Source organism: Saccopteryx bilineata, chromosome 4, assembly GCF_036850765.1.
Source record: "Saccopteryx bilineata isolate mSacBil1 chromosome 4, mSacBil1_pri_phased_curated, whole genome shotgun sequence".
In the NCBI taxonomy this organism is placed as follows: domain Eukaryota; kingdom Metazoa; phylum Chordata; class Mammalia; order Chiroptera; family Emballonuridae; genus Saccopteryx; species Saccopteryx bilineata.
In genome coordinates this window covers 155,157,277-155,170,314 of record NC_089493.1, presented here as the reverse complement: position 1 = coordinate 155,170,314, position 13,038 = coordinate 155,157,277, and the positions used below count along the sequence as shown (strand labels likewise).

The 13,038-nt window shown below is 41.8% G+C and overlaps 2 pseudogenes; both read left to right on the top strand.

Annotated features, from left to right (window-relative positions):
* Positions 1 to 597: 597 nt before the first annotated feature.
* On the top strand, positions 598 to 870 carry LOC136335832 (small ribosomal subunit protein uS14-like; annotated as a pseudogene).
* A 2,943-nt stretch (positions 871 to 3,813) lies between these two features.
* LOC136335831 (high mobility group protein B2 pseudogene) lies at positions 3,814 to 4,470 on the top strand (annotated as a pseudogene).
* Positions 4,471 to 13,038: the final 8,568 nt, after the last annotated feature.

The following is a 13,038-nucleotide window of genomic DNA, read 5'->3' as shown; positions in this document are numbered from 1 at the left end:
CAGCAAATGTTTTATCTTCGGCTACTGCACCTGGCTGTGCAGGAGCCAAGGATGAAATGTCCTCGTCAGTATGCGGCCCCATACTTCTCTGGTGTGCGGCCGAATGTGGCCGTGTGTCATCGAAAATGGATACGCATGTCAGTGCTGACATGCATGTCATAGGTTTGCCATCACGGACCTAGACTCAATATATGTTAACACTTGTTGCCACATTTGTTTAATAAAGATTTTTTTCTGAACAATTTCAAAGTAAATTACATTCTGATACTTCTCATCCAAACATTTAACAAAGTTCTTTAAAACATGAGGACAATCCCCTGATAATATTTCTTTAATATGCCCTGGCTGGGTAGTTTGGTTGGTTAAAGCATCGCCCTGACACACAAAGGTTGCTGGTTAGATCTCTGGTCAGGACACATATAGGAGCAAATGTTCATGTCTCTCTCTGTTCTCTCCCTTCCTCTAAGATCAATAAAATAAACATTAAAAAAATTTTCTAATATCTAATGCTCTTTCCATATTCAAATTTCTCCAAAATGTCTTTGGTAGATGGGTTTGTTTGTTTTTTCCTGAACTATAATCTATCAAGGATCGCTTTTGCCTCGTTGCTTCAGAGGGAGCAAGATGGGTCACCAGCAGCTCTACTGGAGCCATCCGAGAAAATTCGGCCAGGGTTCTCGTTCGTGCCGCGTCTGCTCAAACCGGCACGGTCTGATCCGGAAATACGCCTCAACATGTGCCGCCAGTGTTTCCGTCAGTACGCCAAGGACATAGGCTTCATTAAGTTGGACTAAGTGACCTTCCATGAATGGGTGATTCAAGACATCTACCTTACCACAGAATGCTGTCTCTTTGTACATAAAATAAAAATGTGAAAGGATCATATATTACGCTGGGTCTTGTATCTCTTCAGTACCTTATAATGCTCTCACTTCCTGTTTTCCATGACTTTTGACTTTTGAAGTGACCGAGCCGGTTATCTGGAGAAGGCCCCATATTCTGTCATTGGCTGATGCTTCCTCATGGTGATGTTTAACTTGTTCATCTGCCCCTACATTCCTTATAAACTGGACATTAAATCAGACTCTTAATTATATTAGGGTTAACATTTCTGGCAAGAATGCTTTGAAGTAAGGCAGCTGCTAGTGTTCTGGCATGTTAGGTTTGGAAAGCCTGAAGGTCATCAGGGGCTGACATCATGTTAGTGGTTGAACATAAACGTAGTTGGAAGACATGGAGGAAGAATCAGGTGAGAGAGTAAGTACTTCAGGGGCCATCATAGAAGAGGTAGGACTTGAAGCCTTTGATTGGAGTGGAAGTGGTGATGAGAATGCTCAGGAAATCTATGGAGGGAGACCCCCCCAGAGGGTTTTCAGAGGAGTCCCTGATAAGATAGGACCAATGAGATTACCACCTGAGGCCTGAGAGTCAACTAAAGCCCTGCCCTGCCCCCTCAAACACCACAGACACACACACACACACACACACACACACATCATGGGCTCTTGCCTGAAAAGTCAGTTGATGTGCCTAGAGTTGATAAGTCCCCTAGGGAAGCTTGCAGAGACCTTAAATTAGAGGGCATCTCCAAAATCAAAACTGGAAGCACAGGGCAAGGATAGCCAGAGGGAGGATGGAAGTGATTTCACAAGGCCTAATTAGTCATATTAATGAGCCCAAGGCAAAGGATGAGACCAGAAAGGAGGAGGTGGGGGTGGGGTAAGGCTCAAAGTGGTGGGATTTCCAGCTTTACCCAGGGAGCCTGTGGCAGCCAAGGAACTTAGGGCTATGCTGGGCCCTGGAACTGCAGGCTGGGCAGCCACTGAAACTAAACCATAGTAAGAGAGTGGCTCCTACTGCCTTCTGCATCTCTAGTCTATGGCAATGAGGGGTCAGAAAGACTCTCAGAACACCCAGTCACATGCTTCCCCTGTGCTGACACCAGCTCCTCACTGTGGACTAGAACACCTGGCAAGACGTTTTCCTGCCTTCAAGTCCAGCTTCATCATCTGTCCTGTTCCCCTCCTTCTCCACCCTTCAGTCACACAGCCTCCTTTGGTTCCTAGAAGCAGAAGACCCTGCTCTGTTACTGCTAGGCCTCTTCTAAGTTTTATGTACCATCTGCCCGTGCTGCTGTCTGAGAGCCAACACACTGTGAAGTTAAGAGCACAGACTCTGACCAAGAGGCCTGGTTTGAAACTCCAGCTCTGCCACATAATAGCTGTGTGACCTTAGGCAAGTTACAAAACCTCTCTGTGCTTGTGTGTCCTTTCTGTGAAGTGGGGTTGTTGTGAGTTAGTTACTCAAGGGGCTTACCCCTTGGGATAGTCTATTCAAGAATGAGACACGGTGGTTGTTAGGCAGTTTTATTTACTTGCAGCAAGTAAAGGAGATGGGATTCACATCCAAAGCTCTCTCCAGAAGAGAGGCTTAAGCCGCTTAGCCGTTGTATATATACACTATTTGGTTAATTACATATTGATTTCTTCTTTGCAGTTGGCTATATTTATCAGGTTGGGTTCCCTCAAGCTCATCTGGTTACAGCTGCTTCTGCAAAATACATTTTAACATTTAGCAAGAACAGCATTTAGTAAGAACCACCTAGACCTTGAGACCCTTGTCCTATCTAATATTAATATGAGCTTCAAAAAATGCTTGGTGCCTGATGAGTACTGTAATTGCTCTAGTTATGATTATTGTTCGCACAAGGCTCATAGTTCAAACTTTGCCTGAGCTCAGAGAGCTGGAATGTGGCAGCCTTCTAAGATGTTTTTCTTTTTTTTAAAAAAGACAAAGAGAGAGTCAGAGAGAGGGATAGATAGGGACAGGCAGACAGGAACAGAGAGAGATGAAAAGCATCAATAATCAGTTTTTCATTGCAACACCTTAGTTGTTCATTGATTGCCCTCTCATATGTGCCTTGACCGTGGACATTCAGCAGACCAAGTAACCCTTTGCTCAAGCCAGCGACCTTGAGTCCAAGCTGGTGAGCTTTGCTCAAACCAGATGAGCCCACGTTCAAGCAGGTGACCTCGGGGTCTTGAACCTGGGCCCTCCGCATCCCAGTCCGACGCTCTATCCACTGCGCCACTGCTTGGTCAGGCAAGATGTTTTTCTAATACACCATTGCATGATAAATATCTCCACCTGTCATGATAAACTATTTAGTTGCTTATAATTAAGTTATAGCTGGGTTTGTTAGGTAGTTCATGACGTAAAATGAAAGTAATTAGGAATCAACTGAATAGGCAAAGATACTCATAGCAAGCTAAATAACATAGACTTTATTCACTCACGGTTAAGACGAGTGGCCAGCTAAGTCTAGGTCCTCGCTTCCGTGAGGCCCAGAACAAACTTGCTTGGAGAGGCAGAGTGCTTTGCGGCAGTTGCCAGTCGTGGTGGGCGACGTGGAGTCTGCATTAGAGTCTCAGGTGACTGGCTTAATCTTTAACCCAGCTACTTATATCTGGTTTGGTCATGTCATAGAGTTACATTATCACACCTCAAACATAAATCACACATGGGCTTGATAAGGTTGACATATGGAGTTATCATATGTCAGAAAAGGGAATAAACCCATTACACCTTGGTAACTGGGCCTTACATAGTGGGCTTTTACATAAGATATAGTTAGTCACTTTACTTTATATATCGTATTGGTATGCAGTTAAAACATATGGAGTTATCTCAAAAGGGTGTAAACTGGGATAAACCAGTTCACGCTGAAGCTCAGCGAGGGAGGCCTCTTGGTCAGACCCGGCCGCACAGTGCAACTGAGGAAAACCTACCACCAGATAGACGCCATCTGTCACCATGGGTAAGGGAGACCCCAACAAGCCAAAAGGCAAGATGTCCTAATATGCCTTCTTCCTGCAAACCTCCCGGGAGGAGCACAAGAAGAAGTACCCGACTCTTCTGTCAACTTCTCCGAGTTCTCCAAGAAGTGCTCTAAGAGATAGAAGACCATGTCAGGAAAGGAAAAGTCAAAGTTCGAAGATATGGCCAGGAGTGACAAAGTTTGCTATGACAGGGAGATGAAAAATTCCGTTCCTTCCAAAGGTGATAAGAAGGGAAAGAAAAAAGATTCCAATGTTCCTAAAAGGCCTCCATCTGCCTTCTTCCTGTTTTGCTCTGAACATCGCCCAAAGATCAAAAGTGAACACCCCGGTTTGTCCATTGGGGATACTGTAAAAAACTGGGTGAAATGTGGTCTGAACAATCAGCCAAAGATAAGCAACCATATGAGCAAAAAACAGCTAAGCTAAAGGAGAAATATGAAAAGGATATTGCTGCATCCTGTGCCGAGGGCAAAAGTGAAGTGGGAAAGAAGGGTCCCGGCAGGCTAACAGGCTCAAAGAAGAATGAACCAGAAGATGAGGAGGAGGAAGAAGAGGAAGATGAGGAGGAGGAAGAGGATGAAGATGAGGAATAAATGGCTGTCCTGTAATGTGTATGGAGTATGTTTGTATGCTCGGGCAATTGTTTGGCTAAGAATGTGAATTCAAGTGCAGCTCAATATTAGCTTCAGTATAAAAACTGTATAGATTTTTGTATAGCTGATAAGGTTCTTTGTAGAAAATACTCTTTTAAAAATGCAGGTAGTAGCTTTCTGAGGGGCTACTGCATACAATTAGATTTTAAGGCTTCTGATGTTAAATGTTTCTAAATATTTAATGGTTTCTTTAATTTCTTGACTTGTGTATGGTGGCAAAGCAGACTTGGAATTAGTTTCATCTCAGTAGTAAATTTTGGGTTATTCAGAATGTTACATTTTCTTTTTTAAAAAGTTTTGTAAGCCTGGCCTGTGGTGGCGCAGTGGATAAAGCGTTGACCTGGAACGCTGGGGTCGCAGGTTCAAAAAACCCTGGGCTTGCCTGGTCAAGGCACATATGGGAGTTGATGCTTCCTGCTCCTCCCTCCCCCTTCTCTCTCTCTCTCTCTCTCTCACTCACTCTCTCTCCTCTCTAAAAAAAAAAAAAAAAAGTTGTTTTTTTTTTTTATAAATTAATTTTTAAATTTATTTATTTTAGAGAGATGGCAGGAGAGAGAGAAGGGGGAGGAGCAGGAACCATCAACTCCCATATGTGCCTTGACCGGGCAAGCCCAGGGTTTCGAACCCGCGACCTCAGCATTCCAGGTTAACACTTTATCCACTGCGCCACCACGGGCCAGGCCAAAAAAAAAAAGTTTTGTAATAAAAGTATGTATATTTTTTAAAAGGGTGTAAACTAGTTACACCAATATCATCACTCTTAGTTTCTTTTTCACATTTAATTTAATTTATTTAATTTGGGGGGGGGCAGAGACAGGGAGAGTCAGAGAGAGGGACAGATAGGGACAGACAGACAGGAAGGGAGAGAGATGAGAAACATCAATTCTTCGTTGCAGTTCCTTAGTTATTCATTGATTGATTTCTCATATGTGCCTTGACCATGAGGCTACAGCAGACCGAGTGACCCCTTGCTCGAGCCAGCGACCTTGCGCTCAAGCTGGTGAGCCTTTCTCAAACCAGATGAGCCCGCGCTCAAGCAGGTGACCTCAGGGTCTCGAACCTGAGTCCTTCACATCCCAGTCTGATGCTCTATCCACTGCACCACCGCCTGGTCAGGCTCACATTTTATATTAATTTGATTTTATGTTTACTATAACATTCCACCCTTTGGTACCAAAGCCTGAGGAAACATTAAATAGTGTTTTGTTTTCTGTTAGAGAAGGCAATCAAAACTTTTAATTAATTTATTATTTTTTTAAATTTTATTTATTTATTTATTTTTTACAGAGACAGAGAGTGAGTCAGAGAGAGGGATAGACAGGGACAGACAGACAGGAACGGAGAGAGATGAGAAGCATCAATCATTAGTTTTTCATTGCGCGTTGCAACACCTTAGTTGTTCATTGATTGCTTTCTCACATGTGCCTTGACTGCGGGCCTTCAGCAGACCGAGTGACCCCTTGCTGGAGCCAGCGACCTTGGGTCCAAGCTGGTGAGCTTTTGCTCAAACCAGATGAGCCCGCACTCAAGCTGGCGACCTCGGGGTCTTGAACCTGGGTCCTCTGCATCCCAGTCCGATGCTCTATCCACTGCGCCACCGCCTGGTCAGGCCAAAACTTTTAGATGTAAAACAATAATTATAAAACAAGAAATGAGCTTGATCCGTGGTGGCGCAGTGAATAAAGCATCGACCTGGAATACTGAGGTCGCTTGTTCAAAACCATGGGCTTGCCTGACCAGGCAGTGGCGCAGTGGATAAAACGTCGGACTGGGATGCAGAGGACCCAGGTTCGAGACCTCGAGGTTGCCAGCTTGAGGGCGGGCTCATCTGGTTTGAGCAAAATCCCACCAGCTTGAACCCAAGGTCGCTGGCTCGAGCAAGGGGTTACTCAGTCTGCTGAAGGCCCATGGTCAAGGCACATATGAGAAAGTAATCAATAAACAACTAAGGTGTTGTAACGCACAATGAAAAACTAATGATTGATGCTTCTCATCTCTCTCCATTCTTGTCTGTCTGTCCCTGTCTATCCCTCTCTCTGACTCACTCTCTGTCTCTGTAAAAAATAATTAATTAATTAATTTAAAAAAACCCAAAAAACCATGGGCTTGCCTGGACAAGGTATATATGGGAGTTGATGCTTCCTGCTCCTCCCTACTTTCTCTCTTTCTCTCTCTCTCTCTCTCTCTCTCTCTCTCATTCTCTCCCCTCTCTAAAAGGAATAGATAAAATAAAAAATAAAAGTAAATAAACAGGCCCTGGCCAGTTGGCTCAGTGGTAGAGCATCAGCCTGGCATGCAGGAGTCCCGGGTTCGATTTCCGGCCAGGGCACACAGGAGAAGTGCCCATCTGCTTCTCCACCCCTCCCCCTCTCCTTCCTCTCTGTCTCTCTCTTCCCCTCCTACAGCCAGGGCTCCATTGGAGCAAAGTTGGCCCAGGCACTGAGGGTGGCTCTATGGCCTCTGCCTCAGGTGCTAGAATGGCCCTGGTTGCAACGGAGTAACACCCCAGATGGGCAGAGCTTCGCCCCCTGGTGGGCATGCCGGATGGATCCCAGTCAGGCGCATGCGGGAGTGTCTGTCTGACTGCCTCCTCGTTTCCAACTTCAGAAAAATACAAAAAAAAAAAAGTAAATAAATAAAAGAACTCTGATTAAAACAAAACAAAACAAGAAATGAAAGCAAAATGTCACAAATATTGTTAAAGATAGAGTAGAAGGTATGAATACTACATCTTATATAATACATAGGGTTAAGGATTTCCCAACTAGGTTTACAAGAGAGTGGGGTATAGGACCTATATAATGAAAACTACAAAGCATTGTTAAGGGAAATCGAAAAAGATATAATGAAATGGAAAAATATTCCTTGTTCTTGGATAGAAAGAATAAATATAGTCAAAATGACTATATTACCCAAAGCGATATACAAATTTAATGCAATTCCCATCAAAATTCCAATGTCCTTTTTTAAAGAAATGGAACAAAAAATCATCAGGTTTATATGGAACTATAAAAAACCCTGAATAGCCAGAGCAATCCTAAGGAAAAAGAACGAAGCTGGGGGGATTACAATACCTGACTTCAAATTATATTACAGAGCCATGATAATCAAAACAGCATGGTATTGGCAGAAAAATAGACACTCAGACCAATAGAACAGATTAGAAAGCCTAGAAATAAAACCACATGTATATGGTCAATTTTTTTTTTTTTTACAGAGACACAGTGAGAGTCAGGAACGGAGAGAGGTGAGAAGCATCAATCATTAGTTTTCGTTGTGACACCTTAGTTGTTCAATGATTGCTTTCTCATATGTGCCTTGACCATGGGGCTACAGCAGACTGATTAACCCCTTGCTTGAGCCAGCAACCTTGGGTCCAAGCTGGTGAGCTTTGCTCAAACCAGATGAGCCCACGCTCAAGCCGGCGACCTCAGGGTCTCGAACCTGGGTTCTCCGCATCCCAGTCTGACGCTCTATCCACTCTGCCACCGCCTGGTCAGGCTGGTCAAATAATTTTTGATAAAGGGACCAACAACACACAATAGAGAAAAGAAAGTCCTTCAACAACTGGTGCTGGGAAAACTGGAAAGCCACATGCAAAGGAATGAAACTCGACTACAGTTTGTCCCCTTGTACTAAGATTAATTCAAAATGGATCAAAGACCTAAATATAAGACCTGAAACAATAAATTACATAGAAGAAGACATAGGTACTAAACTCATGGACTTTGGTTACAAAGAGCACTTTATGAATTTGACTCAAAAGGCAAGAGAAGTGAAGGCAAAGATAAATGAATGGGACTACATCAGACTAAGAAACTTTTGCTCAGCAAGAGAAACTGACAACAAAATAAACAGACAGCCAACTAAATGGGAGATGATATTTTCAAATAACAGCACAGATAAGGGCCTAATATCCAAAATATACAAAGAACTCATAAAACTCAACAACAAACAAGTAAACAATTCAATAAAAAAATGGGAAGAGGACATGAATAGACACTTCTCCCAGGAAGAAATACAAATGGCCAACAGATATATAAAAAGATGCTCATCTTCATTAGCTATTAGAGAAATGCAAATCAAAACTACAATGAGATACCACCTCACACCTGTTAGATTAGCTATTATCAATAAGACAGGTAATAACAAGTGTTGGAGAGGCTGTGGAGAAAAAGGAACCCTCATCCACTGTTGGTGGGAATGTAAAGTACTATGGAAGAAAGTATAGTGGTTCCTCAAAAAATTAAAAATAGAACTACCATATGACCCAACAATTCCTCTACTGGGTATATACCCCCAAAACTCAAAAACATTGGTACATAAAGACTCATGCAGCCCTGTGTTCATTGTAGCATTGTTCACAGTGGCCAAGACATGGAAACAACCAAAAAGCCCTTCAATAGAAGACTGGATAAAGAAGATGTGGTACATATATACTATGGAATACTACTCAGCCATAAGAAATGATGACATAGGATCATTTACAAAAACATGGATGGACCTTGATAACATTGTACTGAGTGAAATAAGTAAATCAGAAAAAACTAGGAACTATATAATTCCATACATAGGTGGGACATAAAAATGAGACTCAGGGACATGGACAAGAGTGTGGTGGTTATGGGGGGTGGGAGAGAGAAAGGGGATGGGGGGAGGGGAGGGGCACAAAGAAAACCAGATAGAAGGTGACGGAAGACTACATAACTTTGGGTGATGGGTATGCAACATAATCAAAGTCAAAATAACCTGGAGACATCTTCTCTGAACCTATGTTCCCTGATTGATTAATGTCACCTCATTAAAATTAATTTTTAAAAAAGTGAAAAAAACCCAAATGGTTTCGATTTGATCACAGGGTTTATGTGTATTAGAGGCATCATGTACTGTTAATATAAATTGGGCATTAGCAATAGCAACCAAATTATTAATTTTGTGTTTATCTTTAAGTTTTAAATTATTTCTACAGTTTGAGTATGTAAGGCTTGTATTCTATCTTTTGTGTCATCATGTTATTCAGATATGTAGATATGTTCATCCTGTAAGATAGCTTGTGTTGTGTGGTAAATAATTAAAGGTGGAATGCAAAGTGAAATCCAAATATTGAATATTACCTTTGGTGTGTAATATTCATAGTGTTTGTAAGTAATTTACATTCCGATTATGATGTGTCATTAAGATCTTGCCCTATGGTATGGTAATAATATGTAATGTTAGTATAAGAAGAAGTAAGGTTCAGCATATAAGGGTACTTCTTTTGCTGAAACAAAAATTAAATTATCAATCTTGTATGGTAAGGGTATGGTATTGCAGGTTAATAGGGTATTTATCTCCTTTAAGAGTCTTGATGGTACCTGACCTGTGGTGGTGCAGTGGATAAAGCGTCGACCTGGAAATGCTGAGGTTGCCGGTTCGAAACCCTGGGCTTGCCTGGTCAAGGCACATATGGAAGTTGATGCTTCCAGCTCTCTCCCTCTCCTCTCTAAAATGAATAAAAAATTTAAAAAAAAGAGTCTTGATGGTTAGTTCACATTTATTAAATTGGCATCCTGATGGTTTTGATGTGTCTAATTTGGCAATGTTTTGGGTCCATAGTGGAGACTATCCTAGTCCTCGAATCCCAAGGTCCTTTATGTCTCTGAGAGCTGCGCTAAGATGTTCCTGTGGAATAGGGCTTAAGGTTCAAAACGCCATTAGAGAAAAGCAGGGTGTGGTGTATAGTATGAAGGCAATGCATGCCGTTAAAGCAGCTGTGGTGAATGATGCAGGGGTCTAATGGCATTATTCCTGTGTCACCGGAGCAAAATATAAGTGTTTCCAGATGAAAAGAGAAGTTGGTGGGGGGTGTTTAGGCTTGAAAATATATTTTGGCCCAGTTATCTTCAAAGGGCATAATAAGCATATAAAATTTATAAGAATTAGAATGAGAGTCTCATTTTTGTTTTTAGGGGATTTATGCTATTACCAGAGGTTTTATAGTATGAGAGTTCTTGGAAGTTATATGTGGCATTATAATGGAGGTCAACTAGTTGACTATAAATACCTAAATATCAGGGCTGTATGATAAAATTTCCTAGAATATCTGGAGCGTTCATTGAGATGGGCATTTAGCTATTTTCATTGTATTTGGTGAATTTTATTGTGATCCTTTGAGTTTGACAGTGATATTTTGGTATTTGTCAGGTGTGAATGGTCCAAAAATTAGAGTAGAGTAACTTAAGGAGTCAAAAGCTTTAGTGAAGAGAGGGTGTGGCCCAACCTGTGGTGGCACAGTGGATAAAGCATCAACCTGGAACACTGAGGTTGCCGGTTCGAAACCCTGGGCTTGCCCAGTCAAGGCACATATGGGAGTTGATGCTTCCTGCTCCTCCTTTCTCTCTCTCTCCTCTCTAAAACAAATAAATAAAATCTTTAAAAAAAATAGTGTGTGTGCCTCACACCTGTTCGATTAGCTGTTATTAGCAAGTCAGGTAATAGCAAATGTTGGAGAGGCTGTGGAGAAAAAGGAACCCTCATACACTGTTGGTGGGAATGTAAAGTAGTACAACCATTATGGAAGAAAGTATGGTGGTTCCTCAAAAAACTGCAAATAGAACTACCTTATGACCCAGCAATCCCTCTACTGGGTATATATCCCCAAAACTCAGAAACATTGATACGTAAAGACACATGCAGCCCCATGTTTATTGCAGCATTGTTCACAGTGGCCAGCACATGGAAACAACCAAAAAGCCCATCAATAGATGACTGGATAAAGAAGATGTGGCACATATACACTATGGAATACTACTCAGCCATAAGAAATGATGACATCGGAACATTTACAGCAAAATGGTGGGATCTTGATAACATGATACGAAGCGAAATAAGTAAATCAGAAAAAACCAGGAACTGTATTATTCCATACCTAGGTGGGAGATAATACTGAAACTAAGAGACATTGACAAGAGTGTGGTGGTTACGGGGGGGAGGGGGGAATGGGAGAGGGATAGGGGGTGGGGAGGGGCACAAAGAAAACAAGATAGAAGGTGACAGAGGACAATCTGACTTTGGGTGGTGGGTATGCAACATAATTGAACGACAAGATAACCTGGACTTGTTATCTTTGAATATATGTATCCTGATTTATTGATGTCACCCCATTAAAAAAATAAAATTATAAAAAAAAAAAATAGTGTGTGTGGAATAACTAAGTATGGCAATGGTATTTGTGTAAGGATTTCAAATGTATCTGTGTTGCTCTGTATATTGTTAGAGATGTTTTGGGTATAAATGTGCTGTAACTAGTATTATTATATGTATTATTGATTATGTTGGTGAGAAAAAGAGGGTATGTATATTGAATTACCCATACTTAAAGAGGTGCTCATGAAGACAATATATTATGGGCAGAAAGCTTGATTTGTGTAGTTAGGTTTCTGAAAAGCATTCTTTTTCTGTAATATGGGAAGGGAGGGTAGTCTGTAGGTTAAGGCATATAAGATATTTCTTTTAGTTGGGCCTGTATAATGAGCATCATTACATATATATGTTGTATTTATGTAAAAATAGTATTATCTATTAATGCTAATGTTTTGGCTAGGTTATTGTTGATGTTTTGTGGATAATGAGGAGACTAGACTGTTTGATTCCATATTCCTAAATATTGTGGGGCAGATAATTTCCACAAAGTATTAATTCTGAAAGTGCTTTCTGATTGGGATTGTAGTAAGTTAGTTATTTGCCATGGAAGGGATGTGGGAGGTAAGCAATTTAGGAATAAGCCAATGGAAATGGTGGGATGTGTACTGTTCCCTGACATCCAAGTTATAATATTATGGACTGTTGTATTGATATATCCCAAATAAAAATATATGCGTCTAATCTTGCCAAAAATCGAAATCTCTGATATAGAGTGGGTAGGTTCTAATGGAGGTTCCTCTACTAAGTCTGTAAGAAGTTGTGGAATTTGTCTTTTTTAGATTTTATTTATTCATTTTTTTTTATTAGAGAGAGAGGAGAGAGGGGGGGAGATAGAGAGAGAACAGGGGAGGAGCAGGAAGCATCAACTCCCATATGTGCCTTGACCAGGCAAGCCCAGGGTTTTGAACCGGCGACCTCAGCATTCCAGGTCAACGCTTTATCCACTGCGCCACCTCAGGTCAGGCTGTCTTTTTTTTTTTTTGAAAGAGACAGAGAGAGAGTCAGAGAGGAACAGACAGGAAGGGAGAGAGATGAGAAGCATCAGTTCTTCGTTGCGGCACTTTAGTTGTTCAATGTTGCTTTCTTATATGTGCCTTGACAGGGGGAGTGAGGGGCCTTCAGCAGAGCAAGTGATCCCTTGCTCAAACCAGCAACCTTGGGTTCAAGCCAGTGACTATGGGGTCATGTCTATGATCCCACGCTCAAGCCAGCGACCCCACACTCAAGCTGGTGAGCCCATGCTCAAGTTGGCAACCTCGGGGTTTCAAACCTGGGTTCTCCACGTCCCAGTCTGATGGCTCTATCCACTGCACCACCGCCTGGTCAAGAGGGAATATGTCTTTTCCCTTCCTTTCCTTTCCTTT